The following is a 21,720-nucleotide window of genomic DNA, read 5'->3' on the forward strand; positions in this document are numbered from 1 at the left end:
ACTCACTAGTTTCATGGTTCAGTAAGAAACAAAACTGTGTATCTTTATCAACTACTGAAGTTGAATACATAGCTGCTAGCCTAACATGCACTCAAGTCATCTGGATGAAACAAACCTTAAAAGATTTTGGTCTAAAATTTGAAAATACAACTATTTTCTGTGATAATACTAGTGCTATAAATTTATCTAAAAATCCTATTTTACACTCACGAACTAAGCATATTCAAATAAGACATCACTTCTTAAGAGATCAAGTCTTAAACAACATAATTAAACTCGAATTTATATTCACTAATCAACAGTTAGCAGACATCTTCACTAAACCTTTAAAACACGAAGACTTTACACGAATTAGAAGAGAATTAGGAATATGCAAATTAAGTGACTTATAATTAATCACACTTATTTGGATTAAAACATTTTATGAGTTCTGATAAAGTTTTATTTTAAAATCGGTTCCTTCTTATCGATCTTTTTATTTTATCTATCATATACATTTTTATAGTCAAACTGTGTCTCCATATTCACGTATACTCTAAACACATTCATCATGACACTTTCTTTATGTCTTTCAACTTGTCATCTTTCAAGTACACATCAATAATAACTCCTTGTCCTATTTCCTTTTACATTAAGTAAAGCTATCATGACATTGTTCACATCACTCATCTCATAACACCTTTTATCAAGTTTGTCTTTTTGTGAAAACCTCTCTTACGATAAGCTAGCCCATCTTCAACATGATATTGTAGTCCTCACTTATTTTATTAGACCTTTACTGATCATTTTTTTTTCTCTTCGCTTCTTACAGTCAAATGATATATCCCTTATCACTTTATGAGAAATATTGCTTTTCAAACTTAAGTCACAATCCTTCTTATTTTTTATTTTATTCACCACCTTTTTCAAAGTTAAGCTCTTTAATATTTCACGTATAAGTTTTACTATATCATCTTTTATATCATATCTTAAGTACAATCTATTCTTGTCCTTTCATCCTTCACACCTTTTATGAAAAACTATTATAAAAACTCATTCTCAACAACTTGTCCTTCATTTTTTATGAGTACTATTAGTACCACCCTTTCTTTTTCTCTTTCTCATACGAAGTAAGCCTTCATCTGTAACCATTGACCCCTTTACAATTTTAAGATTCATTAAAACCATGTCCTTTAAGCAAAACATCAATTCATGTCAATCATAACCTAACTTTATGTCATACATCTCATATCTAACCTCATGTGATTGTTGTCCTTTATGACTATTCTCACTCCTTCCACGCATATCCATAAAAATATTTCTTAAATAAGAAATTATTGCATCTCTCACTCATATATCCTTTTTGTCTTATTCCAAACTCCTTCACGGATTTAGAATGCTTTCACATAAAGTAAAAACATCATATAAAAAGTTGGTTGTCTTATTAGGCCATTATTTCTTTCACTCTATAACAATCCTTACATCTCTTCACTTCCTCACACGAAAATCTTTGAAATTCATAGATTATTCACCTTCTTGACTTTATTCATTCATCACACATCAAGTCTAATAGACACTCCATACTCAATACATGACACATCTCACAATTCGATAAATTCTCCCATAGTAAATTTTTCTCTATATAGAAAAATTATTTAAAACTATGTTCTTCTTAACATACATACTAATATAATACGCTATCTTCCAAAAATTGATTTGATTTATCATTCACAAGCTACAACTCACGAATTTCCTTATTCAACTAAAATCTAAAAATCATTCACTTCACATGTCATCCATTTCTTATCACAATTATTTTCTTCCTTCTATTAAATAGAGTGGTTTATCCCTCACCATTCCACTCGAATTTTGCTATCCAAGCTATCATTCTCTCCAAGTTCTTCTCTCTAAGTTTTTATTCGACCAAGTACTTGCAAATGGCATCCTCTTCCACATCCGACATTAACATGCTTGCAGCTTCGGAGTTGAGATTTTCAGATCTCATTCACACATATCACTCCATAAACTCCATGACCATTCAACCAGGCACGTTAGTTCATCTAGAAGCCTTTCCTACTTTTGATTTACAAACTTCTCTGTCCGAATTTATTCATGTTATAGCCTCTCCAAAATTAATGCCCATCTATCCACATCTCATCAAAGTGTTCTACACAAACCTTTCTGTTGACCATGATCACTCTACTATCAATTCCATAATTCATGAAAAAGTCTTCTCCTTCGACATATCTAAGTTAGGCTACATTCTGAATATATCTTCCTACGGGATTGAGCTTCCCAACATTGTTCCTCTCGACCAATTCGTGTTTAAGAAAGTCCTCCTCTCCACTCGCTCCACCCACTTTCCGTGGCATGAAAGCAACTTAAAGCCTCATCCTCTGTTGTTGTCCAAAATTCTTTCCTCCAATGTAGTCCCTAAGTCGCCCTCAAGGGGATTTATTGCAAATGAAATTTCCCTTCTTCTTTATGCAATCTTCTGTGCCTTTCCCATCAACTGGTCCAGTGTCATCTTCCATAACATGATTAACTTTCGTTCCTTTCACTCTCTTCCCTTCGGGTACTTCATCACCCTCATTCTTGAATTTTTCCAAATACCTCTTGCAACCGATGTCGTCTATCACTCCAACCGCACGTTTGATGACTCCTCTCTTCATGAGGAAGAGTCCTCTCACCTAAACTCTGACGACGATGGTCCTCAAGAAGCAGATCAAGCAACAACTTCTAACCTTGACATCTTCTCAGCACTTGTCAATGTCCAGAACACCCAGAATCTCCTTCTCAAGAGTCAAACTTCACCGCAAATCGGCCAAGATACATTACTTAGGAAGTTTTACCCCTCATCCGGCTCAAAATGAACTCTTCATTCATGTCGTCTGTAATAACTTTAACTACTTTTTTTCATTTGGTCTGTAATAACTCTACTTACTCTGATCCTCTCCTTTTTGTCCATGACAAAGGGGGAGAAAACCTGTCTCTAATAGTGGAGAAAAATACTCTTTGACATTTTTTAATATTCTTATGATAATATTATTACTATGCATAATATCTTTTTTGACAGGGGGAGCATATTTTGTCATCATCAAAAAGGGGGAGAATGTTGAAAAACTATATTTTGATGACACACAATATGATACACTGTCATATTTGATTTAATATGATATGATAATATGTCTTCTTGAAAAATGTTATATTATGACTGAATATGCTTTGCCATGTATCTAACGAGTATTTGATGCAAAGATATCTCACCCAAAAGGATGGAGACCTTCTGTTCAAGTACAACCGTGGTGCAATCATACTTCTTGAAGAAAAAGCTTGATGAGCCATGCATTCTTAAAGATCATCTAAAGAGATCGGCTTCCTCAAGATGAAGACTTTTTTCTTCTTTAAAGTCATATGTAACAGAACCTTCAGAAGCATGCATATTGCATATTACATACTTCATCATAAAAGTCACTCATTCCCAAAAGCTATATTTCATAAAAGTATACAATAGTTTCAAAAAGCACCTTTTTGAAAACCAATAATTGTACCTTCTTACAAACCTTTATAGAAAAGGTATTTTGACATGATATATTAGCTCATGATTTCAAAAAGCAATAATTGTACCTTCTATCATGTATAAGATAACTTGAAAAGAAATTAAAAGAAATGATTTCAACTATGTAAGAAAAAGACAAAACATAGAAATCGGCTAGACAAAGAAAAACAAATATAATATGTTTAGAAAAGACTTTAGTTACCTTTTTACAACTCAAGAATGTCGACTTACTTAAAGTCATCATTATCTTTGTAAAACATTTAATACCTCCTCTAAAAATCTTTTTAGAAACAACTATTTTAATCCCACTCAAGAATGTCGACTTGCTTAAAGTCTTCATTCTCTCTGTAGACATTAAATAGCACATCATAAAGCAATTATTGATATGACTATTTACAAATAAAGATCTCAAAGCATTTATTGTACTTACACTCATTTAAGTAAAGAAGTGACAATTTCTAAATAAAATACTTAAGTACTACAAAATCATTAATTAGAATAAAAACAAAACTACATGATGGCTTACACATCCAACGTTCAATGTACTATTATAAGACAAAGACTCTTTACATAAAATATATCATACCTAAAATATTACAACGACTAGTGTACCCCAAATACTACTTTTATGGAAAGAAGACTTTTTCGAAAATCCATAAAGATGTTTTTGAAATGACTTGACATCTCACATCCCAAAAGGACTATCATTTCAAAAAGGCAACGACTATTTTTCTAAGGCTATAAAAACACAAACAAAATAGTTTTTCAAACATGGACATATGAGCTTACAACGAGAAAAATTCCTATTCGATATTTGAAAAAGAGCCTTGAAAAAGAAAAAGAAAAGAAAGAGAAAATGTCAAGAATAGCACTTTGACAAAGAGTATCTTCTGAGTGAAAAGAACAAAACATTCTGAGAATCCTTCATTCGTGCATTCATATCATTCTGAAGGTTCTATAGGAAGTATTGTAACTTTATGTTATTCACTGTATTCCTTCTTTGTTGAAAGAAGTAGACCTCTGAGAAAGAGGATGTTGTCCTTCTCTGTTGAGAGAAGAAGACCTCTGTGAAAGAGGGTGTGCCCCTTCTCTGTTGAGAGAAGAAGACCTCTGTGAAAGAGGGTGTGCCCCTTCTCTGTTGAGAGAAGAAGACCTCTGAGGAAGAGGGTGTTGTACTATTTATCCGGTAACTCAAATGTTATAGTGGAAAGCTCAAGTGGTTTGCTTGGGAACTGGATGTAGGTCAGGGTTTTGACCGAACCAGTATAAATTCTGTGTTTTATGTGTTGTGCGTTATTGCATTCTATTTTTAATTGATCGATCTACTTAGTATTTCACTATTCACCCCCCCTATAGTGGAATTTCATATATGTGTTGTAAGGCTGTCAAAAAAATTTCATAGTGGTTCAATCATGCATATAAGTGTTTTAAGGTCGTCAAAAATATTTCACAGTGATTCAATCATGCAGATATGTGTTTTAAGGTTATCATAAAATATTTATAGTGATTCAATCATGCATAAATTGTTGTAATGCTGTCAATAAAAAAATAGTGATTCAGTCATGCATATATGTGTTCTAAGGCTGTCAAGAAAAAATCATAGTGATTACATCATGCATATATGTGTTCTAAGGTTGCCAAATAAAATTTATAGTGATTTAATCATGCATATATGTGTTGTAAGGCTGTCAAAAAAATATTATAGTGATTCAATCGTACATATATCTGTTCTAAGGCTGTCAAAAGAAATTCATAAATATTAAATCATCCATATATGTGTTCTAAGGCAGCCAAAAAAAATTTATAGTGATTCAATCATGCATATATGTGTTTTATGGCTGTCAAAAAAATTTAATAGTCATTCAATCTTGCATATATGTGTTCTAAGGTTATCAAAAAAAATTCATAGGGATTCAATCTTGCATATATGTGTTCTAAGACTATCAAAAAAATTTCATAGTGATTCAATCATGCATATATGTTTTATAAGGTTGTCAAAAAAAATTTATAGTGACTCAATTATGTATATATGTGTTTTAATGCTATGGAAACAAATTTGCAGCGATTCAATAATGCATATATGTGTTCTAAGTCTGTAAAAAAAAAATCATAGTGATTCAATTATGCATATATGCGTTCTAAGTCTGTCAAACAAATCTCATAGTGATTCAATCATGCATATATGTGTTATAAGGCAGTCAACAAAATTTCATAGTGATTCAATCACGCATATATGTGTTCTAAGGCTGTCAAAAAAAATTCAATCATGCATATGTGTGTTTTAAATCTGTCAAAATAATTTCATAGTGATTCAATCATGCACATATGTGTTTTAAGGCTGTAAAAAAAAATCAAACTTGAATGTATGTGTTCTATGGAAGTCAAAAAAAATTATAGTGATTCAATCATGCATATATGTGTTCTAAGGCTTTAAAAAAATACCATAGTGACTCAAGCATGCATATATGTGTTTTAAGGCTGTGCAAAAAATTTCATAGTGGTTCCATATATATGTGTTCTAAGGCTGTCAAAAAAAAATCATAGTGATTAAATCATGTATATATGTGTTCTAAGGCTATAAAAATAAAATCATAGGGATTCAATCATGCATATATGTCTTCTAAGGTTGTCGAAAAAATTCCATACTAATTCAAAAATGCAGATATGTGTTCTAGTACTGTAAAAAAATATTATATTGATTCAATCATGCATATATGTGTTCTAAGGCTGTCAAAAAGATTTCACAGTGATTGAATCATGCATATTTATGTTCTAAGGCTGTCAAAAAAATTTCAAAGTGATTAAATCATGCAGATATGTGTTCTAAGGTTCTAAAAAAAAATTTATGGCAATTGAATCATGCATATAAGTGTTATAATGCTGTCAAAAAAATTTTCTAGTGATTCAATCATGCATATATGTGTTATAGGGCTATCAAAAAAATTACATAGCGATTGAACCCAGCAAATATGTGTTCTAGGGCAATAAAAAATATTTTTTAGTGATTCAATCATGCATATATATGTTCTAAGGCTGTCAAAAAAAATTCATATTGATTCAATCATGCATGTTTTTTTTTAAGGATGTCAAAAAAAGTTCATAATGAATTAATCACACATATATGAGTTCTAAGGCTGTCAAACACATTTTATAGAGATTCAACCATGCATATATGTGTTCTAAGGCTGTCAAAAAAAAATTATAGTGATTTAATCATGCAGATATGTGTTCTAAGGTTGTAAAAAAAAATTTCAAAGTGACTCAATCATCCAGATATGTGTTCTAAGGTTCTCAAAGAAAATTATAGTGATTCAATCATGCATATAGAAGTTCTAATGTTGTAAAAAAAATTTATAGTGATTCAATCATGCATATATGTGTCATAAGGTTGTCAAAAAAAATTTATAGTGACTAAATCTTACATATATGCGTTCTAAGGTTGTTAAAAAAATTTCATAGTGACTCAATCATGCATATATGTGTTCTAAAGATGTCAAAAAAATTTCATCGTGATTCAATAATGCATATATGTATTCTAAGGCTGTCAAAATTTTTTGAAGTGATTCAATCTTGCATATATGTATTCTAAGGTAGTAAAAAAAAATCATAGTGATTCAATCATGCAGATATATGTTCTATTGTTGTCAAAAAAAAATTATAGTGATTCAGTCATGCATATATGTGTTCTATGGTTGTCAAAAAAAATTCATAGTGATTCAATCATGCATATATGCGTTCTAAGGCTGTCAAAAGAAATTCATAGATATTCAATCACGCATACATATGTTTTAAGGAAGCCAAAAAAAATTATAGTTATTCAATCATGCATATATGTGTTTTAAGGCTGTCAAAAAAATGTAATAGTGATTCAATCATACATATATGTGTTCTAAGGTTGTCAAAAAACTTTCATAGTGATTCAATGTTTCATATATGTGTTCTAAGACTATAAAAAAAAATTCATAGTGATTCAATCATGCATATATGTTTTATAAGGTTGTCAAAAAAAATTATAGTGATTCAGTTATGCATATATGTGTTTTAATGCTATAAATTTTTTTTTTAGGGATTCAATCATGCATATATGTGTTCTAAGTCTGTTAAAAAAAATACATAGTGATTCAATTATGCATATATGTGTTCTAAGGCTGTCAAAAAAAAATTAATCATGCATATGTGTGTTCTAAGGCTGTAAAAATAATTTCATGGAGATTCAATCATGCACATATGTGTTCTAAGGCTATAAAAAAAAATCAATCTTGAATATATGTGTTCTAAGGCTGTCAAAAAAATTTGTTGTGATTCACTCATGCATATATTTGTTCTAAGGCTGTTAAAAAATATCATAGTGACTCAATCATGCATATATGTGTTTTAAGGATACGCATAAAATTTCATAGTGATTCGATATACATGTGTTCTAAGGCTGTCAATAAAATTTCATAGTGATTAAATCATGTATATATGTGTTCTAACATTGTAAAAAAAATTTTATAGTGATTCAATCATGCATATATGTGTGTTAAGTTTGTCAAAAAAATTCATAGTGATTCAATCATGGATATATGTGTTGTAAGGCTGTCAAAAAAATTCCATAGTAATTCAAAAATGCAGATATGTTTCTAGTGCTGTCAAACAAAAATTATAGTGATTTAATCATGCATATGTGTTCTAAGGCTGTCAAAAAAAATTCATAGTGATTCAATCATGCATATATTTGTTCTAAGCCTGTCAAAAATATTTCATACTGATTCAATAAGGCATTTTTTTTTTAAGGCTGTCAAAAAAAGTTCATAATGAATAAATCATGCATATTTATGTTCCAAGGCTGTCAAAAAAAATTTATAGAGATTCAACCATACATATATGGGTTCTAAGGATGTCAAAAATTTTTTATAGTGATTTAATCATGCAGATATGTGTTCTAAGGTTGTCAAAAAAAATTCAAAGTGATTCAATCAGGCAAGTATGTGTTTTAAGGTTGATAAAAAAAAGTTATAGTCGTTCAATCAAGCATATATATGTTCTATGTTGTCAAAAACATTTTATAGTGAATCAATCATGCATATATGTGTCATAAGGCTGTAAAAAAAAAATCATAGTGATTCAATCATGCATATATGTGTACTAAGTTTGTCAAAAAAATTTCAAAGTGATTCAATCATGCAGATATGTGTTCTAAGGTTCTAAAAAAAATCATAGTTATTCAATCATGCATATAAGTGTTATAATGTTGTCAAAAAAATTTCTAGTGATTCAATCATGCATATATGTGTTAAAAGGCTGTCAAAAAAATTACATAGCGATTGAACCCCGCAAATACATGGTCTAAGGCAACAAAAAATATTTCATAGTGATTCAATCTTACATATATGTGTTCTAAGGCTGTCAAAAAAATTTCATAGTGATTCAATCATGCATATATTTGTTCTAAGCCTGTCAAAAATATGTCATAGTGATTCAATCACGCATATTTTTTTTAAGGCTTTCAAAAAAAGTTTGTAATGAATTAATCACACATAAATGTGTTCTAAGGCTGTCAAAAACATTTTATAGAGATTCAACCATGCATATATTTGTTCGAAGGCTGTCAAAATTTTTTTATAGTGATTCAATCATGCAGATATGTGTTCTAAGGTTGTCAAAAAAAAATCAAAGTGATTCAATCATGCAAATATGTGTTCTAAGGTGGTCAAAAAAAAGTTATAGTGATTCAATATTGCATATATATGTTCTAATGCTGTAAATAAAAATTGTAGTGATTCAATCATGCATATATGTGTCCTAAGGCTGTCAAAATTTTTTTATAGTGACTCAATCTTGCATATATCTGTTCTAAGGCTGTTAAAAAATTTTTATAGTGACTCAATCATGCATATATGTGTTCTAACATTGTCAAAAAAATTTCATCATGATTCATTCATGCATAAATGTGTTCTAGGGCTGTAAAAAAAAAAATTAGTGATTCAATCTTGCATATTTGTATTCTAAGGTTGTAAAAAACAAATCATAGTGATTCAATCATGCAAATATATGTTCTATGGTTGTCAAAAAAAAATTATAGTGATTCAGTCTTGCATATATGTGTTCTATGGTTGTAAAAAAAAATTCATAGTGATTCAATCATGCATATATGCGTTCTAAGGCTGTCAAAAGAAATTCATAGATATTCAAGCACGCTTACATAAGTTCTAAGGCAGCCAAAAAAATTTTATAGTGATTCAATCATGCATATATGTGTTTTAAGGCTTTTAAAAAAATTTAATAGTGATTCAATCTTGCATATATGTGTCCTAAGGTTGTCAAAAAAAAATTCATAGTGATTCAATGTTGCATATATGTGTTCTATGACTATCAAAAAAATTTCATAGTGATTCAATCATGCATATATGTTTTATAAGATTGTCAAAAAAAGTTTATAGTGATTCAGTTATCTATATATGTGTTTTAATGCTATCAAAAAAATTTGTAGGGATTCAATCATGAATATAAGTGTTCTAAGTCTGTTAAAAAAAATACATAGTGATTCAATTATGCATATATGTGTTCTAAGGCTGTCAAAAAAAATTAATCTTGCATATGTGTGTTCTAAGGCTGTCAAAATAATTTCATAGAGATTCAATCATGCACATATGGGTTCTAAGGCTATAAAAAAAAAACAATCTTGAATATATGTGCTCTAAGGCTGTCAAAAAAAATTGTTGTGATTCACTGATGCATATATTTGTTCTAAGGTTGTTAAAAAATATCATAGTGACTCAATCATGCATATATGTGTTTTAAGGCTGTCCAAAAAAAATCATATTGATTCGATATATATGTGTTCTAAGGCTGTCATTAAAATTTCATAGTGATTAAATCATGTATATATGTGTTCTAACATTGCCAAAAAAAATTCATAGTGATCCAATCATGCATATATGTGTGTTAAGGCTAAACAAAAAAATTCATAGTGATTCAATCATGGATATATGTGTTGTAATGCTGTCAAAAAAATTCCATCGTAATTCAAAAGGGGAGATATGTGTTCTAGTTCTGTAAAAAAAAATTATAGTGACTCAATCATGCATATGTGTTATAAGGCTGTCAAAAAAATTTCATAGTGACTCAATCATGCATATATTTGTTCTAAGCTTGTCAAAAATATTTCATAGTGATTCAATCACGCATATTTTTTTTAAGGCTGACAAAAAAACTTCATAATGAATTAATCATGCTTGTTTATGTTCTAAGGCTGTTAAAAAACTTTTATAGAGATTCAACCATACATATATGTGTTCTAAGGATGTCAAAAAAATTTTATAGTGATTCAATCATACAGATATGTGTTCTAAAGTTGTCAAAAAAAAATTCAAAGTGATTCAATCAGGCAGGTATGTGTTCTAAGGTTGATAAAAAAAAATTATAGTGGTTCAATCATACATATATATGTTCTAATGTTGTCAAAAACATTTTGTAGTGAATCAATCATGCATATATTTGTCATAAGGCTGTCAAGAAAATTTCATAGTGATTCAATCTTGCATATATGTGTACTAAGGTTGTCAAAAAAATTTCAAAGTGATTCAATCATGCAGATATGTGTTCTAAGGTTCTAAAAAAAATTTATAGTTATTCAATCATGCGTTTAAGTGTTATAATGTTGTCAAAAAAAATTCTAGTGATTCAATCATGCATATATGTGTTAAAAGGCTGTCAAAAAAATTACATAGCGATTGAACCCTGCAAATATGTAGTCTAAGGCAAAAAAAAAACATTTCTTAGTGATTCAATCATGCATATATATTTTTTAGGCTGTCAAAAAAATTTCATATTGATTCAATCATGCATATATTTGTTCTAAGCCTGTCAGAAATATGTCATAGTGATTCAATCACGAATATTTTTTTTAAGGCTGTCAAAAAAAGTTCATAATGAATTAATCACACATATATTGTAAGACCCGCAATTTTTCAGAAAATATCTGAATAAAATTCATGAGGCATTTACCGGTAAAAAAAATAGCATTTCTTCTCAGAATGCGAAACGAATCAATTCCTGCGAGCCAGTTATACTTAGGATATTCGTCGAATCGCGAATATATGCTCAAACACTCTGGAAGCCATAACTTCCTACCTGAATGAAATCAAAGTATTCCTGCGAGCCAACTTTCTTAGTTACGTCAATACGAAGGGAATGGCGTACTCAGAATTTTTCGGAAAAAAATCGCCGGAAACCCGAAATTCTTGCGGGACCCACGGAAATATTGGTGGGACCCACAGAAATATTCCTCAGAAAATATCTGGTGGGACCCACAAAATATCCCATGGAAATATCTAGGTGGGCCCCACACCAAGGAACCTCTTGGAATTAAAAAGAAGCCAAGGGGGTAGAAGGGGCATGAGAAAATCCAAGAGGAGGTGGGCTTGGGCTATAAATAGCCCTCCCCACTCTCTCTCTTCTCATAAAAATCGACCCCCCCTCTCTCTCTTGCCTTCTCTCTCTCTCCTAAACCTCCCCTACCTAGCCTAGCCCACCTGAGCCCACCTGACCTGGTCTGAGCCTGCCTGACTTAGCCTGAGCCTGCCTGACCTGGTCCTAACCCACCTGACCTGGGTCTGAACCCACTTGACCTGGTCCAAACCCAGTTGACTTGACTTGAACCTAGTTGGGTTTAAAGTCAAAGTCAAAGTCCTTTTTAGTCCTGATTCCGGTTTGGGTTTCTGAACCCAGACTTAGCCTACTTGAGCTGAGTTCGAACCTGCTGAACCCAGTTGACTTGGATTGAACCCTGTTTGGTTCAAACCACTTAGGTTGAGTAGCTTGACCTGCTCTACCTCTTTCTCAACTAAGTCAGCTTCATCTGACTTAGTCTGACCTCTCGAAGGAAGGCTCAAAGCCAAAGAAGCAACCCGGAGCCGTTTCTTCCACGATTTGAAGTAAGTTCGCTTCGTTGATCCATCTCTCTCAAGTATTTGATTGTTTGTATATAGAATATACTTTCTGAAGTAGTATCTTGCTTTAGTTCTTGGTTGAGCCCTCTAGGACGCTTCGGTGTTCACGCGCTCGCCTCGTAACTATCGTCGGATATATATGTTCGAATGCGCAGTATATGCGTTCTTCAAAAATAGTATCTCACCCTAGTTCTTGGTTGAGCCCTCTAGAACACTTCGGTGTTCACTCGCTCGCCTCGTAACTATCGTTGGATACAGATCTAGGTGTATATCTGCTGATACTGCCGACGCGTCTTATATCGCACAGGCTATGTAATTTACCTTTGCCGTCGCGTCGTATGATGCCAAGGCTCCCTGCTTTCTGCACTTCCGATTACTGCACTTCCGATTATGCATTTACTTACGCCGTCGCGTCGAACGATGCCAAGGCTCCTGCTTTCTGCAATGTATTTACTTACGCCGTCGCGTCGAACGATGCCAAGGCTTCTGCTTTGTTATATATGTAGAATATTTCGTTCAGTTACACAACCTGAACAATAGTATATGCATTTCTTTACGCCGCCGCTGTATAAAGCACAGGCTTCTGCTTATACTACATATATAGCGCATAAATGAGCGTTCAAATGGAGATCAACTCCAAATCGCCCATGCGATTCCTTGACCGCTCCTCGTTCAAGATTTTGCTTGACGAATGAAGCCCCTATTGGAAAGGCTTCGCTTTTTGGCAAAATGCTCTTTACGTAAAGACTAAGTTAATTACGTATGGCCTGGCTATGGCCAAGGGTTCCTGCAACCTTGATGGATGCAAAGTACGCACAACGGTGCGCATCCATTTCCCCGAATTAAGCGTGGCGATTTCCTACCAAAGAGGGGAGATGCCGCTGAAATGGATAAAAGAAACGCACGCTTTCTCCGTAAAAGAGAGGAAGTGCTGCTGAAATTTCTGAAGAAGCTAAGAATAGCTCAGAAAGAACGTAGCAGGATACTCTGACATATAACAGAGTGCTACCCAGTTCATGGTTTGCCCTCTACAACGTAGAAGGGTTCGTCGCACCACTGCCGGTAGAGCAGGGGAGGTGCTGACAAAATGGTCGGCAGAAGAGCTGCCGGAACCAATGGAACGGCATAATGATGTCCGTTGATGGAACGATGCCAGATCGGCTCGTATCCTTGTGCCTGCAAGAGCACCTTGCTCGTAAGGGCCGCTGAGCCAGAGTAGAGGTTGCGCCTTGGTTAGGTTTGGACTCGTTGCGTAAAAATACGCCGAGTAGCCGATCTATTTAGATCGAGTCATATGCATGCTCATTGAGAACGGTTACACAACCAGACTCGTAAGGGCCGAAGAGCCAGAGTGTGTTGTTTCCACCCAAAGAGGTGTGATGCTCGTGGTGGCCGAAGTGCCAAAGAGCGGTGTTCTGCATGCATATGAATAAGACTTAAGGTCGCACCTACCCCGCGGTTGAAGATCGTGTTAGGGGTACCCCCTCAGTAATGACTGTGTTGGGGAAGACTGAATGGGGTCGGGTACATACTCCCGTAGTGCTGAAAGCACGGGCTGCCTAAATGGCATGCAGATTCTGTCCAAGTAATTGTAAGACTGGCAGACCCCTTCAGGAATTATGCTCACTGTGGAATGACAGTGATGGTACAGCCTTGAGTGACATGTATTTTACTTTGGACCTGATAGAGTCCACGATGGCCTCAGTCACTCATGGGTTTTGGGGTCATGGTTATCCTTAAGATCTAAGGATTGAACCCAACTACTGCAAGTAGAGGATGCATCCGAATATGGGCCTAGTAGGATTCTCCCAGTTGAAACACACTGCCCTACTATGGATAGGGTCAACAGGCCTCTGGGGTATCTAAAATACATAGAATAATCAACCCTCAGAACGTCGCGTTGATGCCCGGACAATAGCTCTACCTGCGTACCAAAGGCGGGAGCGGTTAATTATCAAACAATGCATTAGTTCTAGGTACAGCGATGCTTTGAATGTATGAGTGGATGACGTGTTGAGTCAGTCCTGCATAACCTTTGTGAAGGTGTCATGTTCGGTATACTACTGGACCGACTGGGCGAAGACCCGTGTTGTATCCGCACGACTAAGCGAAGCTCGAGGAGTTGTCCTTAGATGCGTGGGATACGGATGTGCCAAGTATGAAGACTTGAGCTAGACATCACTTTGAGACCCGAAAGAGGTCATGGCTAAGTCGTGGAGACTTATGCGGCTATTCAAATCACAGCCCTGAAAAGGCTTGCTCTAAGTCATGAAGACTCGAGCGGATGTTCAACTCATAGCCCTGAGGAGGCTCCTGCGATATACGCTAAGTCTTGGAGGCTTGAGCGTCGTTATTGCGCATTGCGACCCTGAGTGGTCATTATCGTACTTGAGTTGAATGGTTACATGATTGCATGCTTACCAGACCATCAGTGGTTCTGACCCCGTTTTATGGGGATTTCAGGTGTTGGACCTGCGTGGCGATATGCGGAGCAAGGCGGCATCGAGTTCCAGGGTTTCTCTAGACAGAGTTGTATTGCTTCCTTTTTATTGAACCTACACTGCTTTCCTAAGCAGTAGTGTTGTAATAAACATATGTTTTCGATAAAATGGAACACTTTGGTGGTCAATGAGTTGCTTGGCCACATACCTGCAACGTGCTCGGAGTTTTCTAAAACTGACGACTCATTATCGTCTGATTCCGCTGCTAAAAGCTTTTCTAAGTTCCGCTGCAAAGAAAAAAAAAAAAAGAAATTCATGAAAATTTTAACTTAGCTTTGTTTTGGAAATCCGGGGCGTTACAGAATTGGTATCAGAGCTTGAGTCTGAGAAACCTGGTTCAAGATCCGTCATGGTCCCGATATCGCACTGTAAGTATATGTTTTTATACTTTGGTTCTTATCTGGGTGCATCTTTGTATAGATGGCAACTCATGACTCGCGTGGATACTGCTATCGCTGCAAGGTCATGCACGATGAGTGGATATGCCCGTATGAAGTCCAAGACTGCCAATACTGTGGCGAAGATGGGCATTCCGCCAACGAATGCCAAAGGAAATATACCGCCGATATGGGTCGGCGGGCTTCAAAGGGTCTCAGAGATGAGACTTCGCGTGTCAGTGGACCGCATCACTCTAGTGTTGGGAGCAACCATACCCCAACATCTTTTATTGAATTACCAAGGCTGAGGGATTTTGATTTGAACTTCCCTGCGGAGGTCTATCACTCGCCAAGCTACCATCCGGCATCACATATGCCGAGCTTAAATGGCAGGAACAAAAGAGGGGATTCTTTCTGTTCGCCAATCATTATTCCAGACTCCCAGAGTCTTGATCTTGCTGACTGGGAAAGTGGACTGGAGTCTCTCATATATCCCCAGTATTCGCTTGCTAGTGCGGAAGTGCTGCCCAAGCCAAAGCTAGTAGTGCCTGCACCAAGGCCATGTGGCAATAGATGGACCTTTTGGAGTTCGTCTTCATCAAAGAAATCCAAGTCTTAAAGAGACTGGTGATGTTTTGGAGTCAGTAGACTCATGTATATAGTTTCTCAACGCCTAAAGTCTACCAGTGCGGCATGACGTTTTGTTTAAGGCGATGCTTGTGTAAATGTGATGTATATTAAGTAAATAAAGCTTTTACTTCCTCATATACATCGAGAAACTAAAAACAAGTGCTTGTGTGTGCATAGATAAATGGCTCCTACGACGAGGAGAACCATACCAAGCGAAGAGTCCCATACGCAAGGATTCCTGTTGGAGACACTCAACAACCTGGTTACCGCCATCCGTGAAACGAGGCCAGAACCAGTCGCACCACGAAACGAGCACCTGGGAGGAGTGACTTATGAGAAGTTCCTCAAGCTTGACCCGCCAGTTTTCATTGGCAGAGCCGATCCTGAGCTCGCGGAGAGTTGGATCGAAGAGACAGAACGTGCCTTCTCAGTACTGGGAGTACCAGAAGAGAAGAAGACCAACTTTGGCACGTATCGATTAAAAGATAATGCACGGAAGTGGTGGGATACCACTAAACTTATCCAGTTCTCACAAGTCGAAGTCATTCCTTGGACTGACTTTCGGAGGACTTTTATGGATAACTACTTCCCGTTGCATTCCAGAAACAAGAAAAAGATGGAGTTTCTGGAGTTGGAACAGGGCGGTATGAGTCTAATGGACTATACCACCAAATTTCAGAATCTAGAGCGCTACTGCTCTCGATTGTTCGAAACAGACCAAGAAAGGGCCGACAAATATGTGAATGGTCTGCGCGAAGGGCTGTGATCTCGAGTGATAACAAGCATGCCTTCGACTTTTCAGGCTACGGTAGCAGCAGCTTCAAAAATCCAAGAGGACTGGGCACGATCTAAAGTGATCGTAGCAAAGAAGCCCATAGTGAATGGTGGGAATCGTAAAAGGACGTTCTCAAGTGGCCAGGGTTCACGACAACCCTTTCAAAAGAAGAAGTTCCAAGGAGGGAACAACACTCAGCAAGTCGTGAGGCCAAGACAGAACCCAACTCCGAATGGTCAGCAGTCCAACTTCAGCTGCCCAAGGTGTCGTATGAACCAACTCGGAAAACCATGTCCTCGTGACATTGGTGGGTGCTTGTATTGTGGCAAGATGGGCCACTTTATAAGGGATTGCGCCAAGAAGGCTGCAGATGAACAGAGGGGTAATGCCGGATCTGCCGGACCCTCTCGACCAGCGCCACAACGTTCTCAGTTTCAACGACCTCCACCTAGAGTAGAACAAAGGCCTGCTGCAGGTCGTGTATATGCTGTAACGACTGAACAAGTCGAAAATGGTGACCTGTTAATGGACATGCAGCTTACGTCTTGTTTGATTGTGGTGCTACTCATACGTTTATCTCTGACGATTTCACCGAACAACTCCACGCCTCGGTGCAACCGATTGATAAAATGATTGAAGTATATAACCCGTTGGGTTCACGCACCAAATGTATCCGGTGTGTGAAAAATTTGGATATTGAGATAGCAGGGCAACACTTGCCTACTGACGCCATCCTGATCGATATGATACAGTACGATGTCATTCTGGGAATGAATTGGTTGGCTCAGAATAATGCCAAGATTCTGTGCCGCGAGGGCAGAGTGATTCTATCTCGACCCGGATTGCCTAAGATGGAGTACCGGTTATCCAAACCAGTTCCACAGAAAAGGCTCATATCAGCACTTAAGGTACAAAAATACCTTAGGAAGGGTTGTGTGGCCTTCTTGTTGAGTCTCTCGGTGGAAAAATCCAATGACCAACCCCTTGAGAGTTTGGAAGTGGTGCGGGAGTTTCCCGATGTGTTTCCTGAGGAATTGCCAGGACTTCCGCCACTTCGTGAGGTTGAATTTGGAATTCAATCCTTACCTGGAACAGCGCCGATATCCAAAGCCCCGTATCGAATGGCGCCAGCTGAACTCAGTGAGTTGAAGTGTCAGTTGGAAGAACTGATGGAACAAGGGTTCATCCGTCCGAGTGTGTCACCGTGGGGAGCCCCAGTGCTGTTTGTAAAGAAGAAGGATGGATCCCTTCGGTTATGCATCGATTATCGGATGCTTAACCAGGCAACTGTTAAAAATAAGTACCCGTTGCCTCGGATTGAGGACTTATTCGATCAACTCAGAACAGCGAGGGTGTTCTCCAAGATCGACCTCAGGTCTGGGTACCATCAACTCAGAGTAAAGGAAGAGGATATACCCAAGACAGCCTTCAGAACGAGATACGGCCATTATGAGTTCGTAGTAATGCCCTTCGGACTCACTAATGCGCCTGCTGCCTTTATGGATCTAATGAACCGGATATTCAGACCATATTTGGATAGCTTTGTCATCGTCTTTATTGATGACATTCTCATATATTCTGAGAACAAGGAACAACACGTGGAGCACTTGAAAATCGTCTTGAAAACCCTTCAAGATAACCAACTCTATGCTAAGTTTTCAAAATGTGAATTCTGGCTAGACAAAGTGATGTTCCTTGGTCATGTGATCTCAAAAGATGAAATCGCAGTGGATCCTGCGAAGGTGGAAGCTGTGATGGACTGGAAGCAGCCAGAAAATATCACTGAGGTCCGTAGCTTCCTTGGACTTGCTGGATATTATCGGAAGTTCATACATGACTTCTCCCGAATCGCCGTACCGATGACGAAATTGCTGAAAAAGGGAGTCAAGTTTGAATGGACTGACCAGTGTAAGGAGTGCTTTGAGGTTCTCAAACAGAGGCTTACCACTGCCCCTGTCCTTACCTTACCTTCTGGTCAGGGAGGCTTCGTGGCATATACCGATGCCTCAGGAACGGGTCTGGGTTGTGTGTTGATGCAGCATGGCAAAGTAATCGCCTATGCGTCACGACAGTTGAGAGTCCATGAGAAAAACTATCCAACCCACGACTTGGAGCTTGCCGCGGTAGTGTTCGCACTTAAAATCTGGCGACACTACCTGTATGGAGAGAAATTTGAGGTCATGTCGGACCATAAAAACCTAAAATACCTCTTTTCTCAAAAAGAAAATATGCGGCAACGGCGATGGCTGGAATTCCTCAAAGACTATGAATTCACACTTTCCTATCACCCTGGAAAGGCGAATGTTGTAGCAGATGCCCTTAGTCGCAAGACTGTTGGCACTCTGGCCAGCCTAACCGGACAATGGAAGTTGATGGAGGATTTCGTCAAGTGGAAGCCATTTTTGGCTGATTCTGGCAGAATCCAAATGTCATGTTTGACGATCCACATTGAGTTCCTCGATCGCATCGTAGCTGAACAGTTCAAGGATCCCCAGTACTTGGAATTGAAAGCTCGTGCTGAAAAAGTTGATACTTTCTTCCATTTGAAAGAAGATGGAGGAATATGGATGGAAGAAAGGATTTGGGTTCCAAATAACCCTGAGCTAAGACAGGAAGTACTCCAGGAGGCCCATAGTAGCAAATATACTATCCACCCTGGGGGTACGAAGATGTTCCGAGATTTGCAGAGAAAGTACTGGTGGAGGGGTATGAAATGTGATGTGGCTACGTTTGTCTCGAAGTGTTTGATCTGCCAGCAAGTTAAGATCGAACATCAGCGCCCTGGTGGAAAGATGCAACGGATCGAGATTCCAGAATGGAAATGGGAAGGCATTACGATGGATTTCATCGTTGGATTGCCTCGATCCAAGAGACAACACGATTCAATATGGGTGATCGTGGACAGACTCACCAAGTCTGCTCACTTTCTGCCAATCAACACTCGATACTCAACTGAACGATTGGCGGAGATCTACATTCGGGAAATCGTTAGACTCCATGGAGTGCCGATTTCGATCATATCCGATCGTGACCCGAAGTTCACCTCTCACTTTTGGGAGCAGCTTCAGAAAGCCCTGGGGACGAAACTCAAGTTCAGTACAGCATTCCATCCCCAAACAGATGGGCAATCAGAACGAACCATACAGACTCTTGAAGATATGCTAAGAGCCTGTATGCTGGAATGGAAAGGTGATTGGGATTCCCACCTAGCGTTGGCTGAATTTGCTTATAATAATAGCCACCACGCTAGCATTGGGATGGCGCCGTATGAAGCCTTGTATGGACGACCCTGTAGATCACCAATCCATTGGGGTGAAGTGGGTGAGCGAACCTTGGACTCGCCCATTGTGTTGCAGCATTATACTGAGCAAGTCCACATGATCAGAAAGAAGCTATTGACTGCTCAGAGTCGACAGAAGAGCTACGCCGATCAGCGGCGTAGGGAACTCACTTTTGCGGTTGGAGATAAGGTTTTTATCAAGGTCTCTCCAACCAAGAGTGTGTTTCGTTTTGGAAAGAAGGGGAAGCTCAGCCCCAGATTCGTTGGTCCCTTCGAAGTTTTGAGCCGAATCGGAGAGACTGCCTACCGAGTAGCATTGCCACCACAATACGCGCAAATACATGATGTATTTCACGTATCAATGCTTCGAAAGTACGTTCATGATCCTTCTCATGTCATTCAACATGAAGACATTGACATCCGAGAAGATATGACGGTAGAAGAAAGGCCAGTGGAGATCATGGACCGACGGGAGCAAGTGCTAAGAACAAATGTCATTCCACTCGTTAAAGTGAGGTGGCAGCATCATGGAATCGATGATTGCACTTGGGAGCCCGAATCGGATATGCGGGATAAATATCCTGAACTCTTCACCTTGTACTCTTAGCTGAATTTCGCGGACGAAATTCCTTTAAGGGGGTAATGATGTAAGACCCGCAATTTTTCAGAAAATATCTGAATAAAATTCATGAGGCATTTACCGGTAAAAAAAATAGCATTTCTTCTCAGAATGCGAAACGAATCAATTCCTGCGAGCCAGTTATACTTAGGATATTCGTCGAATCGCGAATATATGCTCAAACACTCTGGAAGCCATAACTTCCTACCTAAATGAAATCAAAGGATTCCTGCGAGCCAACTTTCTTAGTTACGTCGATACGTCGAATCGCGAATATCTTGCTTTAGTTCTTGGTTGAGCCCTCTAGGACGCTTCGGTGTTCACGCGCTCGCCTCGTAACTATCGTCGGATATATATGTTCGAATGCGCAGTATATGCGTTCTTCAAAAATAGTATCTCACCCTAGTTCTTGGTTGAGCCCTCTAGAACACTTCGGTGTTCACTCGCTCGCCTCGTAACTATCGTTGGATACAGATCTAGGTGTATATCTGCTGATACTGCCGACGCGTCTTATATCGCACAGGCTATGTAATTTACCTTTGCCGTCGCGTCGTATGATGCCAAGGCTCCCTGCTTTCTGCACTTCCGATTACTGCACTTCCGATTATGCATTTACTTACGCCGTCGCGTCGAACGATGCCAAGGCTCCTGCTTTCTGCAATGTATTTACTTACGCCGTCGCGTCGAACGATGCCAAGGCTTCTGCTTTGTTATATATGTAGAATATTTCGTTCAGTTACACAACCTGAACAATAGTATATGCATTTCTTTACGCCGCCGCTGTATAAAGCACAGGCTTCTGCTTATACTACATATATAGCGCATAAATGAGCGTTCAAATGGAGATCAACTCCAAATCGCCCATGCGATTCCTTGACCGCTCCTCGTTCAAGATTTTGCTTGACGAATGAAGCCCCTATTGGAAAGGCTTCGCTTTTTGGCAAAATGCTCTTTACGTAAAGACTAAGTTAATTACGTATGGCCTGGCTATGGCCAAGGGTTCCTGCAACCTTGATGGATGCAAAGTACGCACAACGGTGCGCATCCATTTCCCCGAATTAAGCGTG

This window comes from Nuphar pumila, chromosome 6 (assembly GCF_984573655.1).
Source record: "Nuphar pumila chromosome 6, dmNupPumi1.hap1.1, whole genome shotgun sequence".
In the NCBI taxonomy this organism is placed as follows: domain Eukaryota; kingdom Viridiplantae; phylum Streptophyta; class Magnoliopsida; order Nymphaeales; family Nymphaeaceae; genus Nuphar; species Nuphar pumila.